Source organism: Vicia villosa, linkage group LG4 (genome assembly GCF_029867415.1).
Source record: "Vicia villosa cultivar HV-30 ecotype Madison, WI linkage group LG4, Vvil1.0, whole genome shotgun sequence".
NCBI classification, from domain to species: Eukaryota; Viridiplantae; Streptophyta; class Magnoliopsida; order Fabales; family Fabaceae; genus Vicia; species Vicia villosa.
The window spans coordinates 35990793-36011296 of NC_081183.1; the positions used below are offsets into that span (position 1 = coordinate 35990793).

The following is a 20504-nucleotide window of genomic DNA, read 5'->3' on the forward strand; positions in this document are numbered from 1 at the left end:
TTGGAGAGAGATAGGATAACACATTTTCCTTTGGCCGTCTGATCCATGACATGTGGCCCCTTGATGGCCACATGTCTCACACATGAATATTGATTCAGTGTGCGCCTTTTCCCATACTCACTAGTTTAAGATCGCATGCAGACCTTTTGATCGTCACATTTTGAATCTAAGTCCCAGATCTTAATTTTGTGGACCATTGGATTTGATCGACGGTTAAGATCCTACAATCCTACCGCAACACCATACGCTCACCCACGCAATGTCCAACGAATCTCAAAATCTGTTGGGCCCTGGCCCATAACTATTAACACACCCCTAGAATTACTCAGTAATACAATATACACCCCCTTTAGTTTTAATCATTTTTTTAATAAATAATTTAAACACTAATAATGTTATAATCTCTAATTTACTTTGTAAATACATTTAAGTTAATGATTTGACCAATAATATTTTTATTCTATTTTGCTAATTGATTTAAATAATCAATTTAAATTGTATCTAATTTAGAAAAATAACAATTTAACAATTATTTAATTAGTATATTTGTGTAATCTAATGTCTAAATACATATAAAGGGATTTAATTTATCATTCATATGTCTATTTTGTTATAATCTTTTATAACCATATAATTATAAAAAAAAATCATGTTAATTATCTTATCTTATAAATCTCGTCTAATTTTCCTATCTAAACGGATAAATAATGGGATGAATAGCTCTTTCATCCCGTCTTCGAATAGGTCAATTTCTATATCGCACCAGTCGAATATCCAATATGTAATTACATAATTAAAATCTAAAAAAACAATTTTTCTAATTCAGATTTAACACATTACTAATTATTCATTATACAAAAAAATACAAAAAGGGATTGTACACAAAATTTATTTTCACTCATAACTACGAACTTTGAAAAACTGCGAACTACGTAAAACACACTCAACATACAAAAATAACGTACAATCCCATAAAAAACACCAACAAACCGAACTACGTAGACTCTGATTCTCCATAAGGAGGTACGTAGGCACTTGGCAACAAGGCGAGTTCTCCTTTCCCCAAAACCAAATTAGGTTTATATATTTTCTATAATTGCATCATATTTCTATATTATAAACCATTGACTGTAAACCTTACCTTAATACTGTTATCCTATAAACCTTAAGGAAGGGTCGATGGTGCCTAATACCTTCCCTTGACCCTAATTTCTCGACTTACCTAGAATCATCTCTGTTTAGGTTTTTTCCCATATTTACCCTTTATCCTTAGGATAGAATAAATATAGGTGGCGACTCTGTAATTTAAGTTAAAATGCTTAAAATTTAAAGTCGGTCGTAACACTACCAAACTCATGACAGAAGATTACTTGCATATTGACACAAAACAGTATGTAGTCTAAATAGTATGTAACTATTCATCGCCTAATTTCACATACCCCAACTGATACAAAAGTGGTATGCAATTTTTAAAAAAATAACATGTCCACAGCACGAGGAGCCCTAAGTTTCTAGCATATTATTTTGTTCGGAAACTTAAATTCAAAGACTAGATTGTAAATAGGTCTTTAACATTAGTATCAGGCGCAAATCCCGACGAATTTTCGGACAACAGAACTAATTGATCTTATAACACATAACACACCCAATATTTTACCGAAATAACCTAACTCAGTTCTCAAGGAAAATAACCCAGCTCACGTTTTCCCTTTTTCGCTCAGCTTACCAAACTCTGAAACTCTCGACCTCAACAGTAATACTTGCTAACTTGGCATGATCATCGGGAGAGAAAAGGAGCTTACAAGGGTTCTGCTCAGGTTGTCGGCGATAAACCGGAACCCAAACACATGAAATTAACCAGAATATAAGAAACGTTCAAAAATGATTAAAAAAAATATAACCTTTCGAATCGACTAATTTTTCTTTGAATTTCACAGTTGTGAGTAGGGCTTCACTCTCTGCTTCTATTCATCATATCAACATAGACGGTTGAGCCAAAACCTAATCCACAAAAGGGTTAACAAACACCTAAAAAGAAGCTTTTTTTTCAACAAACATACAATTTATTAATAAAAAATAATGAAAAATAATGGAGGATGAAGAAGAGAAGAAGAATTACATAATGAGATTGGGATTGAGGAAGATGAGCAACAAGAAGCTCTTCTAGGGATTGAGCAGTCTGTGAGATTGGGATTTAAGGTAGTGATTTGGGGTTTGAGGAACGATTGGGATTGTGGTTCGATTTAAGACGGATTTGACGAGCGATTTGAAGTATTACGAAACAATTGGGATTTTGGTTTGATTTGGGTTTCTGGTTCGATTTGAAGAATCATGGAAAGCTTTAGATATGACGAGCGATTTGAAGACTTACGGAACGAGTTTGATGAAGGTGTAAGGTTGGATTGAGGAGCAACTTCTTTGATAGTTGTTTTTTGACAATATGACAACGGTGTGGTTTTGGTGATGATACTGAAAAGTTTTAATGAATAAAAAATCATTTCTATAATGTTTAAGATGATTTTTTTTATTAGTATATTATCTGTTAGATGATTTTTTATATTTAAATTTTTTCTAATAATGTTTCAAGGAAATTTTTTATTTTTTTAGTGTATAAGTTTGGAGGTAAGATTGCCACCAAAAATTTGATGTTGCAAAATTATTTTGTAACATTGAAGAGATGTAGCCTTTTATTAAAAATAAGATAACACACTAAAAATGACACCAAAAATATTTAAGGGGACAATTATCAAATATTGCTAAAGAAATTGTATAATGACATTCCAAAATCGTCCCCAAAGTATTTAAGAGGACAATTATCAAACATTAATAAAGAAATACTATAGTAACGCTCCAAAAATGTCCCCAAAAGTATTTTAGGCAACAATTATCAATGGTTGCAAATATATTTTTGGAAACAGATATAAATCGTCGCGTACACGAATTTTAGGCAACAATTTTTACATGTTACTTAAAAAAGTGTTGCTAGAGACAACAAATATTGTAGTGAGCTGAGGAACTATTTTCAAGGACACCTTATTGTTGTCAGGAAGATTTACCCTGTAAAATAAATACTGAAGAAATCGGATCTGGCGAGCATGATAGTAGCTTGAGCCGTGGAGTTATCAGAATACGACATCACATTCACACCAACGAGGAACATCAAATTACAAGTATTGACAAATTTTCTTGTAGTGCTAAGTACACCCATCCCTGAAGAATCGCCTTGTCTATGGATTATGTCAGTGAACAGTTCTTCTAATCTTAATGGTAGCAAAGCAGGGATAGTTTTGGAAGATCCAAGAGAGTTGGTGTTAAAGCACTCTCTATGTTTTAATTTTCAGGCCAACAATAATCAATCAGAATATGAGGCTTTGATTCTGGGGATGATATTGGCTAAAGAAGTCAGAGTCATTCATTTGCTGGTTCACACTGATTCAAAACTAGTTTAGTTGTTAATTAAATCAAAGAGGACTATCAAACAAAGGACCCTTTATTAGCCAAGTATCTGCAACGGGCACTATAAATCGCCAAAGTATTCACATAGTTTGAAATAGTGCATATTCTTAGAGAGGAAAATAAGAGCCAATCTTTTAGCCCGGTTAGCCAGCATAAAAGGTCCCGGGCGAATCGAACATTGATAGAAGAGACCCTGGAAACACCAAGCACGGAAGCGGAGAGGTTATGATGCTGAAGAATGCACGGGGCTGGATGTCACCTATCATTAAATACTTAACCCAAGATAAGTTTCTAGATGCAGGAACTGAAGCCCAACATTTCAAAAGGATATATTCTTGATACCTTATGGTAGTTGGCCAACTTTATAAGATGGGAAGGTCATCCTCTATGTTGTGACGCGTTTCTGAGGAAGAGATTGGGCTTTTGATGAAAGAGGTAAACGAAGGAACGTGTGGAAGTCATATTAGGGGAAGGACGTTGTCAGGAAAAAAAATACTTAGAGCCAAGTACTATTGCCCAAGCATGTTGCTAGAATGCTCCCTGTTCGTAAACCATTACGAGAAGTGTCAAATTTACACCCTATTTATCCACTCCCCTGCCGAGTTATTGCATTTAGAAATCTCTCTATGGCCATTTTATTGATGGGGATCTGACATTATGGGCTTATTTCCTTTGGCAGTAGGGCAACTAAAATTCCTTATAGTTCTAGCTGACTACTTTACTAAGTGGGTGGAAGCCGAGGTTGTACCTCGGATTATAGCGGAAAGGGTGTGTCGTTTTTACTAGAGGGACATAATTTTTCGTTGGCCATCCCGGGATCATCATGACAAATAACGACACTCAGTTTGCAAGCTCCCCGATCGTGGAATTTTACAAACCCATCGGCATACAAAACCAGTTTATCTTAGTTGAACATCCCCAGGCTAATGGACATAACAAAATTATCCTTTCAAGAACGAAGAAAAAAGTTGGAAGAAACAAATGGGTAGTAAGGTAAATACTTACATGAGGTCTTATGATCATATCATACTACACCTCATTCAACCACTAAAAAAACCCCTTTCAGAATGGTGTACATGACAAACGCTATGATACTGGTAGAAGTAAAATCTCCCACCTAGCAACGTATAAGTTTCGAAGATGAATTTAAAATAAAAGGAGCTTAAAAGATTAATACATTTTAATAATATAATTAATAATAATTAATACATTATAAATATAATAATATAATTAATACATTGTAATATATATTATTATAAATGGCCAAATATTTTAAAAAATTAAAAGTTAAATAGAGGAACAAAAATAAATTTAAACTTATAAAATTAAACCACTTGCGAGGCCCGTTTAAAGTCAGAATTTCGCTTTATATGACAGACTCAATACATAAATTATTTGCATATAATAAGATTTGATTTGAATTTGAGACCTTGAGAGGAGCACAAAACACCCAAATTTCAACCATTATACCAACATATGGGGTTCTATTGACTTCTATTGTGATTTTGCTTGTGATAAGTCTTTAAGTTTTGTCTTTTTAGAAAAAACTCCTCCTTGAAATGAACTATACTGTTTAATAATAAGCGGTGGCACTGTTTTCAACTTGTTCTTAATTCTTCTTCAATCTTCATAATGTTTTTTCCCCACTCTCTTAAATATGCGGTAATATATACATGCATTCGGTAGTATAAAGTTTTGAAAAATTCTTCCTCCTCTATATATAAGTCTCCACCCATTTCACCATCAATTCAACATCCTATAGCTTCATTAAACTCACCACTTTATGGCTTTACAAAGATCTCACTCAATGACTTTGAATCCATTAATGTTCTTGTTTTGTTTGCTTGCAGTGGTGATGAACAGCTTTGAGACCGTAACTGGGGCTAGAAAACTCAAGAACCACTTGATGAGAAAGAAGTTAGTGGTGGTGCAAAGGTAAAAGAAAATCAAGTTGATACAAAAGTAGATAAGTAATTGATTAAATTCAGAAGCTAATGACCTCTAAGAGTTGTCTAAACTGTTAAGGAACCATGTCAAAAAGCCTTACAAAAATTACAAGTCACAAAAGCAAATTATGGTGCAAGTATTAACCTAAAAGCATAATATTTACATGTTAAAAGATCCATTCAATCAAGGCAAAAGGGAGTGACTAAAAATTATCAAATTACAGACCTTGATACCCTTAAGGGTCCCTTATTGCGTATCTAAAATAATCTTACAAAATTGCACAAGTGCATTTTCAAATTGTGGGCAAAACAAACAACTATCATTTATAAGCGTACATGAATCGAGTGCTAAAGAATCGATCTAAAACCTTACCAAAAAGTCAAAACTTGGTTTTTTATACATGGCATCGTATGTGTCTCCACTGAGTTTACACAAAAGATTGTGGCAAAATTCAATTTCTAAACCCTCTAATCAAAGTAACTCACACAAGGTACCAAAACAAAGAATTTCATGAACAAGTGCGAGCAAGAGCATTATTAAAATAGAAAACTAAATTGAAAAAAAAAACAAAAATTATTTACAATTATCCTAACATGTTAAAATATTCAAAATATATTTTTATGCATTTTTTATTTGGGTGAAAAATGATTAATCAATCAAGAGTTATGAAAGAAACTATTTGCAACAATTCTCAAAAGCAAGTCTGCCTGGGGGTGAGAAAGTAATAAGCTATGAACTGCATTTATACTGAGTGGCGCATTGGGCCTCAACCCAGGGGTGTGAAAATCAGATTGGCGCTAAGCCCATACCAATGGACATGCGTTAGCAACAGCAAGAGTGGGGTAAGCTTCAGAAATATTCAATTCAAACCCAATTAACAAGTAGGTTCGTGGCCCATGTTATTCAACAAATTTTAGAATTATGATCCATTCAGATTAAACTTTATGTTAATTATCATTATCAATTAATCTACATGGTTATTATTAAACAATTAAAATAGGAAAGGGATTAGGGTTTAAAAATTGTGTCCAATGAGCTGGTGAATGAGTCTCCTTCTCCCTCTCATACAGACTCAGCGGCGGCGGCCTTCTCTCCGACGAAGATTTTCCGTCCACCGTTGTGAACCAAACCGAAGCGGCCTCACCTCTCATCTCCGAACTCAACTCTCCGATTAGCTCTCCTCTCAGAAGAATCTCTCTCGATTAGCTCTCCCCTCTCAGACGAATCTCTCTCGATTTCCTCATCTCCGTTCTATCTCGATTTCCTCTCCGATCCAAACCGTTTTCATAACCCATTTTTGAAACCAATTATCCAAACCTTCATAACCCAGTTTTGATATCCAAATCGTTTTCATAATCCGGTTTTGAATCCAGTTATCCAAACCGTTTCATAACCCGGTTCTGGAACCAATTACCCGAACCTTTTGATAACCCGGTTTTAGAACCAGTTATCCAAACCGTTTCATAACCCGGTTTTAGAACCAGTTATCCAAACCATTTCATAACCCGGTTTTAAAACCAAATATCCAAGTCTATCCATAACCCGGTTTTCAGACCAGGTACCCGAACCATTTCATAACCCGGTTTCCACTGGATATCCAAACTGTTTTGTATTCTGGTTTTAGAACCAGTTATCCAAACCGTTTCGTAACCCGGTTTTGGAACCAATTACCCGAACTGTTTCATAACCCGGTTTTGAAACCAATTACCCGAACTGTTTCATAACCCGGTTTTAGAACCAGTTATCCAGACCTTTTCATAACCCGGTTTTAGAACCAGTTATCCAGACCATTTCATAACCCGGTTTTGAAACCAGATATCCACCCCCATTCTATACCCATTTTTCACACCAGATATCCAAACCTCATAACCCGGTTTTGAAACCAGTTACCCTCATAACCCAGTTTTTAAACCAGATATCCAAACTCTTTCAAAACCCGGTTTTACAACCAGTTATCCAAACCATTTCATAACCCGGCAGTTATCCAAACCGTTTTCGTAACCCAGTTTTTATAACAGTTATCCAAACTGTTTCATAAATTGGTTTTGAATCCAATATTATCCGGTTTTAAATCCAGCCCCGTTTTAAACCTATTATTAAAAACATTAGAACCTGTTTGTGAAACCCGTTTCTTGACCAGTTATTAGAAACCCGTTTCTTAACCAGTTAGAAACTTGTTTTTAAATCAGTTATTATAAACCTGATTTTTAAACCCACCTTGTAAACCAGTTATTTGAAACCTGTTAAGACAATTTATTTGATTGCTTTTTTATAACCAATTATCATTGATATTATTTCAATTTTTTAATTTGTATCATTAAAATAATTTGGAAGGCAAACAAAATATTCAAAATATCATCCTATATGTCTAATTTTTCTTTTGATTTTTATTTAGGAAGTTTTCATGAAGTTGAAGTTATAATCGTATCAAAATGTATTAAGTTTGTTAGGAAGTTTTCAATAGTCCCAATTGTTTTGAGTATTTATTTTTTTGCAAGGCTGATTAATTTAAACTTTCTAAAACTGTTATTGTATTTTTATTTATGATTTGAATTCAATATTTTATGGATTATATAATTAATGATTAATATTTCCCATAACTATAGATAATTGATTTATCTCTTGTTTTACTGCCAATTTGCTGCGCTATTCTACTTTTATAGGGAGCTTTTCAATTCTCAGGTAAAGAAAGTGAAGATTAATTTAGGAAGTTTTCAATATTCCCAATGGTTTTCGGTATTGCAAAGGTGATTATTTTAGAAAATTTTCAATAGTTATAATTGTCTTTCAGACTTTCTAAAACTGTTATTGTATTTTATTTATGATTTCAATTTATATAATTAACTGTTAATATTTTTATTAATTGTTAATATTTTTCATAACTATATAATTGATTTAGCTCTTATTTTACTACGAATTTTTCTAATATAATAAAGTAATATACTATCAAAAATACTTACTTATCCTAATTAATTTCGTTTAACACCATTATTTGTATCCCTAAACTTAATTTCATCTAATTAATCATCATACCCTGATTATTATTTTTATTTTATTTTTTATTTTTTCTACTTTATTAATAACTAGTGTGTATATCCGTGCGAGGCACGAGACAAATTGTCATTAATATTTATTAATAAATTTATAATAATATTATAATGTCTTTGTTATTAGTAGTGGGATACTCGTAGGTTCACACGGTACCGTTGTGTTACGCGCATTTTAAATAAAACATAATGTTGAATAATAGTTAGTATATTATATAAAAATACAAATGTCATAATTAAAAAAAATGAAACAATTAATAGAGTAAAAATAGAGATTAAAAAGAAATAATAATAAATTTAAATTTTAAATAAAACATAACAATGTTGAATAATAGTTATATAAAAGTACAAATTAAAAATGTCATAATAAAAAAGATGGAAGAATTAATACTAAGTAAAAATTAGAAATTAAAAAAGAAATAATAAAAAAAAATAAATTAAAGTTTACTGTTGCTAATTTATGATACAATTGTTCCATAATTTATGATAATTTTGGTTTCTATATGGTATTCAATATATCATTTTTATATAGTAAAAAAATGTCATTTTCTACTTAAACTTACTGTTAAACATTATTCAGAAGTTAGTGAGCTCCATTATACTTGACTTTAGAACTAAACACTTTTCAAACACTACGTAAAATAATAAAGTAAAGCTTTAAATAGAATTTAAAAATAAACCAAGTGAAATCACTAAACATTTTAGTACTACAAACCTGTTTAGTACAAGTACAATCCCAAACTCAAGCTGTTAACTCATAAACAGAACACCCTTGGGATGCAAAACTCTATAATTCACAAACAGAGACACACATATTGCTACTACAGAAAGTATAAGTGAAAATGCACTTGCAATATTCCATGAACTACTTGAAGTTGTACCTACTAACTTGCCACTCAAAGAAGCGGAACTGCTCAATATATCAATTGTAACCTTATCACAGTTAATCGAATAATGTCCCAAAGCGTGCTATGGTTGGCCTTCTATTGGATACCAGAATGCGACGCACATCTTGCTTAACCCACCAAGGGTAAATTGCACATCCTGTAAGTTATAATTTTGTACCATTTTACTTGTTTGTAATATTCACGGGGATAGATATCACTACAACCAACGTCTTTTAAGACAACAATGCACTTGCAACCTTTTAAATATATCACTAATTTGTTGAACATTAACATTATATTTGATAATAATTGTATAATCTATTTAGTGCACTTCAGAATGCGGCATATAGGTTTCTAAGTTCTAACCTGTTGCAGATGATCCATAGTCCTCAAAGACCTCGAGAATTCGAAAAAATATGTGTCAACCTTTTGCATCACTTTGCTAATTCTGATCTCCCTCTGCCTCTGCAGTGTTAAGCTGAACGTCACAAACGCCTTTCCCTTTAAACACCAACGTATCATATCTACTTAAGATGAACTATCGTCGTTCAAGCTTCCAAGGGCTCCTGTTGACGAAGATCATAGTAGTGGTTCTTTTTTGTCCTCTCGCCTGCAGGCCTTAGAATACCGTTTTTGACATACCATTTACATATCAGAATTCAAAACCAAAAGAAGAATTAGAAAACAAAGAAAACATGTTTATGGAATTCATAATATGTTAAAACCAAATAAATTACTTGTTGTCGCAGAAATCTCTGAAATCATCAATAACAATTGCATTAGGCAATTTATAAAACAAATGGAAGACGCCAAATTATTTCCTAACATCTTCATCATATCTTACCTCAAACAATGAAAAAATAATTCACATAGCATAAATATAATTCATATAACTTTTTTGTATTTATGTTGCAACATAATAAGAACTTGTATCGAACCATCGACAATGAGTTCATTGATGAGATTGTTGTAGTACTAAGTCCCTTCAGATTGACGGGTCTCTACCATTTGAGGAGAAATAAATACATTTGCAAAAATGTAAAAAAACATAAAATTTCAGATTTGGTATGGATAATATGTAGTAAAGGTACGCGTCGCAGACTACATCACCATTTCCACCATGTGCAAACCCTTAAATTGCAGCAACAAATTATATTATAAAATTGATTAATGGGATGAATGATTAGATGAAACATGAGCAAAATAAGGATTGAATTGATAACCGAACCAGCATGAGCAAAGGTATTCCAAACGCTAGGAGTTCTTCCATCCTCATTGGCAGCTCATTCCACTTGATAAGCAGGCGTTCCTGAACCAAATACAAAATCAACTGGAAAATCACCAATTTTTAATGGAAAGAAACTTCGAAACCCATCATCTAAAAGGAAATTAAGCTTTCACATTTCATATTTTCATTGAATTAAACTTTAGCTTTAGCTTAAACTGAATATTAAACTTAAAGAACCCAACGTCATATTAGACTTTAGCTTAAACTGAAACTGAATAATACACAAAACCCACAGACTCTAAGTCGTAGGAGAACAACAAAAACAATTTGAATCTATTAAATATAAATAGCAATATCTTAGAAGCCATCTCATCAAATCACTTATCTTTTGTAGATTTAACAACACGCTTGTGAGCATCCTCATCATCACTGTCAATAGCATTACTCTGAAGGTAATAAGTGATTTTATTGCCTTGAGTTACAGCAGATTCAACTGCTGCAATTTCAATTTCCTTATCATAATCACTTTGTTCCTCCTCTTCTAAATCACTCACACCCTAAAATCTCATTTCAAGAAAAACAACATGAATAAATTTTCCAATCACATAACGCAATTAAACAACAGTATAAAAAATGGCATACCTGAGTCCAAAATCTCGAAGCCATGATTTTTCAAAAGTTTTGAGAAGTGTATAAGAAAGTAACAACGTCAAATCATAACTCAGTTGTGACGATAAAATAATGAAAACTAATAATCTTGTAAAAAAATACGAATTGGAGAATTAGGGTTTTGGCCTACCTTTTTCGTGCAATTCGTGCTCTTTTCTGAAAAATCGAAGATGATGAAGAAGAAAAATTCTGAAAATGTTTTTGTTGTCGTCTTCTGCATCTCAGGAGAGAAATTTACACCTTGAAAACACCATTGATCAGTAAGAAGATGATTTGGGAAATATAATATCCGGATAAGTAAATTTAAAACTCATAACTTTTCTTGATGATAACTTTTATACGTAAATTGAACCTTAATTTCATTCTCTCAGAAATTGAAGCGTTTTACCATTCCTTATTGTTATGACTGAGAGAAAAGTAGAGAGATGGGTCAGATTTGAGAAAGTAAAGATTTTGGAAGAAAGGATTCAAACATTGAAAAAAAACCTAATTTTTTAATAGAAAAGAGATAGAAATGAAGAACCTAACCTGAATCGTGAAAAAGAAGCGCAACAGAAGTGGAATGTTGAGCCGCATATGGCATACATTAATTGAAAGGGTATCAATTAGGAATCAAACACCTTTTCAATTCTCGATGAAAAATATTTTTAAGTCTATCAAATGTGACCATTAAATTTCCCTTGGCATTATTAGTAATTAATAAAATAATAAAAAATTAATTAAAGATAAAATAGAAACTATTCTATTAATAGAAAAAATTAAAATATCATAGAGTCTTATAATTTGACATGTGGCAAAGTTGCCAAAATATTCATCTTGCTTTATTATATTGTATGATTATATTGTATGATACCTAATTAATAGGTTAAGTGTATATTCCAAAACAAAGTCGTCATATTTTTGTTTTAAAATAAACCCTAATAAATTATTACAGTTATTACTCTGTATCTCTATTATCTAGGCTAATTCAAATTAGTTTTCTAAACTTTATGTGTTCCCATAAAAACTTTGCTTTCAAAGCATTCAAATAAATAGGAGTATAAGAGATACTCCAATCTCTTATAAAAACGGAAAGTTTCTACTACTCAAAACAAATTAGCGGTAAAATATTCCACACGTGGAAGTTACAATTTTCTGCTAACTTATAACTAGATAAAAGCCAATTCCAAGCATTAAACGAATAATTTTTAAAAATAATAGTGTTTCGCCTGTTCCAGATGCTCCACACCGTTGCTAACCAAATAACAACAACTAAAGACCTTTTAGCTAAACTCTTCACCTTCTCAACCACAAAAACAAACCCCTCGAACTCCTCCAAAGATAAGCCATCGACGGGCCAAATCCAATAAAAAAAACTTTCTTCAAATAACTACCACTATATAACATCCCCCTTGTAACGGTGAAATTTGTGAAATTAAAGCCATGGAAAGACTTAGCTCATTTTTTTTAAAACAAAGTTGTCACCGCACTTTATTGTTTCCAAAAGGAATGAGAGAAAGATCGAATAAAACCCACAGAAGTTTTTAAAATCAAAACTAATAAACTTATCAGAGATTTGGGTAAGGGGGTTTGTTATACAAGGGGGAGGTTTTACGCACTCCTCATATCCATGGTACTCCATGGGAACCTCTTTGTAAATGTTATTGTTTTTGTTTTTTACATACCTTTGAAAATCCTATGTGAAACTTGTTTAAAATAGAGGGTGGGGATGGGAAAAGAAGTTTTTGAAAGTGAGTTCGATAAGACATCGCATCTTAGGCCTACATACCCCTTAAGTGAAAATAGGGAAGTCATAGATTTTGTAGTTCCTCTTAAAAGGAAAATAAGGGGGGCAAAGTGGCCAAAATCCTTTTGGGTGTTAAGCTTTAACAATACTTAACAAAACATTTTTGAAAAATATTATGCTTTAAAATACCTAATAAATTTAAAAGGTTAAACTTTAAAATACTTAACAATTTTAAAACAAAAGGGACCAAGCTTTAAAATACAAGGTCAATGGGTTAGGATAAGTTTCACCGGGAATAATTCTTCTCTTAACACCAAAGTTTTAAAACAAAAGACATAGCTTTAACAATACAAGGTCAATGGACTAAGAATAGTTTCACCGGGAATAATTTTATTCTTTAGTACCAAGGTTTGAAAAACAAAGAGTTTGGTTGAGCTTTAACAATACTAAACTATTTTAAAATACAATGTAAAAGCTTTAACAATACTTTTAAACACAAGATAAAAGAGATTGGAAAGGGAGTTTGAGTACCTTGACAATTTTAGTCAATATCATTCTCATCCTTTTGGACAAAAATAAAAAACTTAAGCAATCAACAATGGACACCTCAAGTGTGTGTGTATGGGATATCATGTGACACAAGAACAAACAAGTGAGTATGATAATCAATAAATTAGAGAGATGGATGTATCTAAACCCTTGGATTTAAACTCATGTATGAATGATGAATGATTGATATGATGAATAAACATGGGGATAGATAAACAACACATAAGAGAAATTAACAAGATAATGGTTAAAATAACAATTAAGTACAAAACAAGGATTAAATCAACAAGTATGTACAAGATAACAAACTTAATTAATCATGGATAAACAAAGATCAACATGTTTCTTTTCCTTTTTGGGTTAGGGCTTTGAATTAGGGTTTTCAAATTAGGGTTTAATCATAAACACCTAAACCTAATTGATTTTAATTGTTAAATACCTATTTCTTTAAGAGAAATGGTATAAGGGTACATGAAGAAGTCAAAGACATCTTATTCTCACCTTAAACAAATATTTACAAAAACATTCACAAAGTTCTATAGAAGAAATAATCAAACAAAAGATTTTTAGTTGATTTTCTTAACTTAAAAGACATGTTTTTGAATTAATTTTTAAATAAAGAAATATTAAATAACTTTTGGATTTTTTAACATGGTATGAAAATATACAAATTAAATAAATCACACAAAAAAGAAGGGATTAAAAAAGATTAATTTACTATTTTTTATGATATTTTGAAGTTCAATAAAAAACTAAAAAAACAAGTGATTAAAAAAGAAATGGGAATGTGGGAGCCAAGGCTTGAACCTGTAGCAACCTGCCCTAAAAATAAAGGTTTAGAGTCACCACCTATTCTGAAGGGCGAATAGGAAACCCTACGTATATACGAGATTCGGGGTAAGTTATTATAATCAGGTTGAGGGAAGGTGTTAGGCACCCTCAACCCTTTCCTAAAAGCTGCATTGTATGGCAAAGGTTTATGGTAATATTTACAAGGTTTCTAGCTAATGAAGTAAAAAGGGTAAAAATTGAAGCTTAAAATGAATTGAGATTATAAGGGGGGAGACTTGCCTTGTTGCCAAGTGCCTACGTATCTCCTTAGGGAGAATCAGAGTCAACGTAGTTCGGGTACAGGGTTGTACGCCTTAGAATTAGAATTTTTGGTTTGAAATTGTTTAAAGGCTTTTTGAGTGGCCTATCGCAGTTTTAGAAGTTGTGATTTGAAGATGAAAAAGTTTTGAGGTTTGGCATACAACCCTGATTTGATATGGCACCGTTAGATGCGATGACCAATAGATTTGGTCAGTATAGCTAACGGATTAATGGGCATTGTTGGTTACTCAGATCGATAGATTCGATCATCGCGGGCAGCAAATTAAATATATTTTAAATTATATATATTTTTATCTCTCGTCTAATGCGACTAATGGATTTAGTCGGGTCGAGGAGAGAATTAAGCTAGAATCAATTATATTTAAATAATCAAAAAAATTATTTCTCGTCTACTACGACTAATAGATTTAGTCGGTTTGAGGAGAAAATTAAATTGAATAAAAGAAAAAAAACAATCACACAATTAACATTTTTTTTTGCAAAATTAATTAATTTAAATGTTATTTTTAACTTTGTATTAGGGGGGGGTGTTTCGTCAAGGGATAGAAATTATGGGGTTGTTAACAACAAAAGGCCTGGCCCATCAGAATTAGAGGTTCAGTTGATCATGTGTAGGCAGGCGCATGGCATTTGGGTGGGGTATAGGGATTCAAGCCCTGGATATAGATCTAACGGCCTGCATGTGGCCTGGGAATGAGGGAGTATGGGGGGACCACGCACTGGATCATGTCCGAGTGCGCCAACAGACGGCCATAGATTGGCCACGTGTTGATCATCCTACGGCGAGGGACCAATTAACAACCAAAACCCAACTTTCCTCTTTCATTTTTCAGATCTCTCTCTCTCTCTCTCTCTCTCTCCTCGTCTCTCTCTCTCTCTCTCTCTCTCTCTCTCAATCCTCTCACCCTTCTCTCATTCAAACCCAGAATTCTCAAACGCCTTCCCCTGCACCCCACCGTGTGCCGCCCCCCTAACCACCACCTAACTCCAGAATCCGATGAAGAACATATTATCTTCATCGTCCCAAAACCCCGACCTCCAACGATACCCAGAAACCACCTTGATAGCCACCGCCTACCACCCTCAGAACCACCGCCCTTCCCAGTTTTCCGGTTGACATTCAACCGGAAACTTCAAATCTTCAAACGTACAAACCCAGAAAACTAAAATCTTAACCAAACCCTAACACTCCAATCCCAAACAAACATAAACACAGATGCATGCAATCGATTCAAACGTTTAAAAGCCCTAAGCTAAGTTCAATCGGGGTTACCTTTTGTCTTCAATTTCAGGATCGTGTTAGCTCCCTCCAACCTCCAACCTCTAATCTCTTCTCTTTTCCGTTTAATTGCAGGTTCGATCGAGATGAAGATGAATGCCAAAGATTCTCGTTCACGGTGGCGCAAGAGTCTCTTCTGTCCAAAATTTCCTGAATCCTTCTTCTAACTTCTTCTTTCTGATTTATAGGCTTAGGTTAAAATTATTTTAGGAAAAGTTAGATTGATTTAGGTTTTAATTTGATTTGTTAATTGATCTCAGATTCCGATTTGTTAGTCTTGATCCCCTATTGTAATTGATATTTGATTTCTAATTAATAAAAAAAATTGATTTGATTTTTGTTAAGTTTGGATTCGATTCTGTTCATTGAAGATCTGATTTCGTTTGAAGATTTGATTCAATCTTGGGCTTGAGCGTTGAATCTTGCGGCTAGGGTTTGCTCTTCATCGCAGCGGCGCAGAGGGAAGGAAGGGGACAGTGAACAGGACTCGGGTCAATCCGACCCGGTCCAATACCCTGATCCACATTCGGCCCAAACCAACGCATGGCCCATTTTCGCTAACACCCGAGTCCAGTACCCAGCCCATTTCCTCTAATTCTATTAATCTAATAATAACAATAATTAAACTTTAATAATAATTGTTAATTATTAATAATGATTTAGATAAACTAGAGGTATTAATAATAATCCTATAATTAATAAACCTAATCACGCTTAATAATAATAATAATAAACTTAAAAGATGATTATCTCTAAATAATGTCATTAACATATATTTTTTTTGACCAAGACAAACAAACATCATCATTTTTCTTGAATGGGCTCGGACCCAGTGGGGTTTATCACCATCCCCTTTTTGAATATACCCCCCTTTCTTAATAATAGTATAGATTTAAACCCATGAAAAAACCTTATTGATTAATATGAATGAGAAATAATTGGGCCCACACGAATTTGATCTCTAATATTTGCTATTCACACCTCCACTCAATTTATACGGGAATTTTATAGGAGAGTGAGTTTAATAATAGGTATATTAAACCCTATGGCTCCTAATTTTTAATGCCCTTAGTAAATTGACAGATGCGAATTATATTGGGTAAATTTTGGGGTATGACAGCTGCCCCTATTTAATTATCTTGGATTGAATGGCGTGAGAATACGCAAGTCTCACGCTTTTTCGAATCGAAGAGTTATTAAATAATGGAAGACCCCTAAATTTACCCTGTGCTCGAGTGTGAGAGAAAAGAAATGTCCTGCTAAAGCCTGGGTCTTACATAGCGAGGACTCGCCGTTAATTGTGATCAGCATGCTATATTGCTAACAAGCTTTCGCGGTTTGTGAACCCCACTTACTATGTTCTAGTAAGTTTCCGTAGTTTGTGAAACCCAAATGATCACTTGCTATAGTTTTAACACGCCCACCTGCACCAATAGGATCGTTTGCTAGGATTATAGCAAACTCACCTGCACCAAATAGGATCCTCTGCTAGGGTTATAACAAACTCACCTGCACCAATAGGATCGTTTGCTAGGGTTATAGCAAACTCACCTGCACCAATAGGATCATTTGCTAGGGTTATAGCAAACTCACCTGCATCAATAGGATCGTTTGCTAGGGTTATAGCAAACTCACCTGCACCAATAGGATCGTTTGCTAGGGTTATAGCAAAATTCACCTGCACCAATAGGATCATTTGCTAGGGTTGTAGCAAACTCGCCTACACCAGTAGGATCATTTGCTAGGGTTGTAGCAAACTCACCTGCACCAATAGAGTCATTTGCTAGGGTTGTAGCAAACTCCCCTGCACCGATAGGATCATTTGCTAGGGTTATAGCAAACTCACCTACACCATTTGAATCATTTGTCCTAGTTCGGACGAATTTCACCTGCACCATTGATCGATTACCCTGGTTCGGGTAAGTTCACCTGCGTAGAAGTTTGTTTTGTAAACGCGTATGCATCATGCTTATGCATTATGCGCATGCATATGCCCCTGTTGTTTGTATAATGTATATGTATGAATGTTTACACATGTAAATGTTGCGTGTATGCAAATGAGTATGTATGATAACTCCAACGCCTTATCTCCTCATCACCCGTTGCCTTTTGTTTAACCCCTTTTGAAATGTTCGTGAATCCTAGTTCGGATTGTATTTGAATGATCCATTGACATTATCCTTCGTGAAAGAGTTATATTAGATCAGAGTGATCGCAGCGCAGGGCGTATGTAGCCTTTCGGAGATTTCGTAGTTTTATCCTATTGCTTTTGTGTTGAAAGTTTGTAAGTTTCTCATATTAAATTCAAGTTAAAGCTTATGAAAATAATTTATCCTTTGCAAATGGTATTGAAATGAGAAAGAAAGCGTAGTATGCAAGAAAAGAAACTTTTATTGATATTGCCTTGAACTGGCGAGTGTACAAAAATGCGAGAAAAGAAAATGACAAATAGAAATGATATTAATACTGCCGTTGCTCTTTTGTTATCGAGGGTCCGAGTAATCCTTCGACCTTAGAAGTAGATGATTGCACGAATCCTTATCCTTCGTAGTTTGCCTTTGGCTTATAGCCGGTAATCCTGCCTTTGCTAGGCGTAATACTTCTTGACCGCATCAGAGTTGATTGGGTGCGGTAGCTCATCCCCATCCATTGTAGTGAGAACTAATTCTCCTCCTGAGAACACCGTTTTTACAATATATGGACCTTCATAGTTAGGTGTCCATTTTCCACGAGCATCAAGTCGAGGTAATAGTATTTTCTTGAGGACAATATCACCTTCTTTGTAAGTTCGAAGACGAACCTTTTTATCGAACGCCTTCTTCATCCTTTTCTGATAGAGTTGCCCGTGACACAAAGCTGTCAGTCGCGTTTCTTCAACGAGATTAAGCTGATCGAAACGAGTTTTTACCCATTCCGATTCTTCTAATTTTGTGTCAGCCAGGACCCTTAATGAAGGAATCTCCACTTCAATAGGGAGGACTGCTTCCATACCATAAACCAGGGAGAATGGTGTTGCTCCTGTGGATGTACGCACCGAGGTTCTGTAACTGTGTAGGGTGAAGGGAAGCATTTCGTGCCAATCCTTGTATGTTTTCACCATCTTTTGTATTATCTTTTTGATATTTTTGTTTGCAGCTTCGATAGCGCCGTTCATCTTAGGCCTGTATGGTGAAGAATTGTGGTGTTCAATCTTGAACTCCTCGCACAGCTCCCTCATCACGTTGTTGTTTAGATTCGACCCATTGTCGGTGATAATCCTGTTTGGAACCCCATATCGACATATGATGTTATGCTTGATGAACCGAGTGACTACTTGTCTCGTCACGTTGGTGTAAGAAGCAGCTTCAACCCATTTGGTGAAATAATCTATGGTAACCAATATGAATCGGTGTCCGTTGGAAGCTTTCGGTTCGATCATCCCTATCATGTCAATCCCCCACATTGCGAACGGCCACGGTGAACTCAGAACGTTCAACGGATTTGGCGGTACATGTACTTTATCAGCGTAAATCTGGCACTTGTGACATGTTCTTGCATATTGGAAACAGTCAGCTTCCATTGTTAACCAGTAGTACCCCGCTCGCAGTATTTTTCTCGCCATTGAGTGTCCATTTGCATGAGTTTCGAAGGTTCCTTCGTGTACTTCTCTGATAATTTCCCTGGCCTCATTTTTATCCACACACCTTAGTAACACCGAGTCGTAATTTCGTTTGTATAGGACATTTCCGCTCAAGAAGAACTTAGCTGCCAATCTCCTTAGTGTCATTTTATCAATCGTAGAGGCGTTCTCCGGGTATTCTTGTTTCTCCAAGTACCTTTTGATATCGTGGTACCATGGTTTGTTGTCAGACTGCTCCTCGATTGTGAGACAATAAGCAGGCTCATCAAAGTGTCTAACCGTTATCCGTGGTTCATGGTTTGACCAGGTCACTTTGAACATAAAGAAAGAGTTGCCAATGCGTCAGCCATTTTATTTTCTTCCCTTGGGATATGAGTAAAAGTGATTGTCTCAAACTCAGCCATTAACTCCAGTATAAGGTCTCGATATGGGATTAGCTTTGAATCTCGAGTATCCCATTCTTTATTGACCTGGTGGATTACCAGTGCTGAATCTCCGTACACCTCGAGTAGTTTAATCCTTAGATCGATTGCAGCTTCTAACCCCAATATGCATGCTTCATATTCTGCAATGTTGTTAGTGCAGTCAAAGCATAGTCTCGCCGTGAAGGGTAAGTGCCGATTGTCAGGAGATGTCAAGACTGCCCCTATACCATGTCCTAGTGCATTGGAAGCACCGTCGAACATAAGTGTCCATACTGCCCCTGGTTCAGGTCCTTCGTCGGGTCCTGGTATTTCGTAATCCCTTACCACCATAATATCCTCGTCAGGAAAGTCGAACTTCATAGATTGGTATTCTTCGAGGGGTTGATGAGCAAGATGTTCTGCCAGTACACTCCCTTTTATCGCCTTTTGGGTGACGTATTGTATGTCGTATTCTGACAGTAACATTTGCCATCTTGCGATTCTACCCGTGAGAGCCTATTTTTCGAACACGTATTTCAACGGATCCATCCTCGATATCAGCCATGTGGAATGGTTCAGC

General features: G+C 34.5%; 1 long non-coding RNA gene across 1 annotated transcript; it reads right to left on the minus strand.

Moving 5' to 3' along the window:
• Positions 1-9125: 9125 nt before the first annotated feature.
• On the minus strand, positions 9126-11867 carry LOC131594705 (uncharacterized). The gene is made up of 5 exons (XR_009281465.1): positions 11763-11867; positions 11587-11640; positions 11208-11474; positions 9704-11122; positions 9126-9494 (listed from the first exon to the last, which is right to left on the minus strand). It is a non-coding gene; the product is annotated as an uncharacterized LOC131594705 (long non-coding RNA).
• Between the last annotated feature and the right edge of the window lie 8637 nt (positions 11868-20504).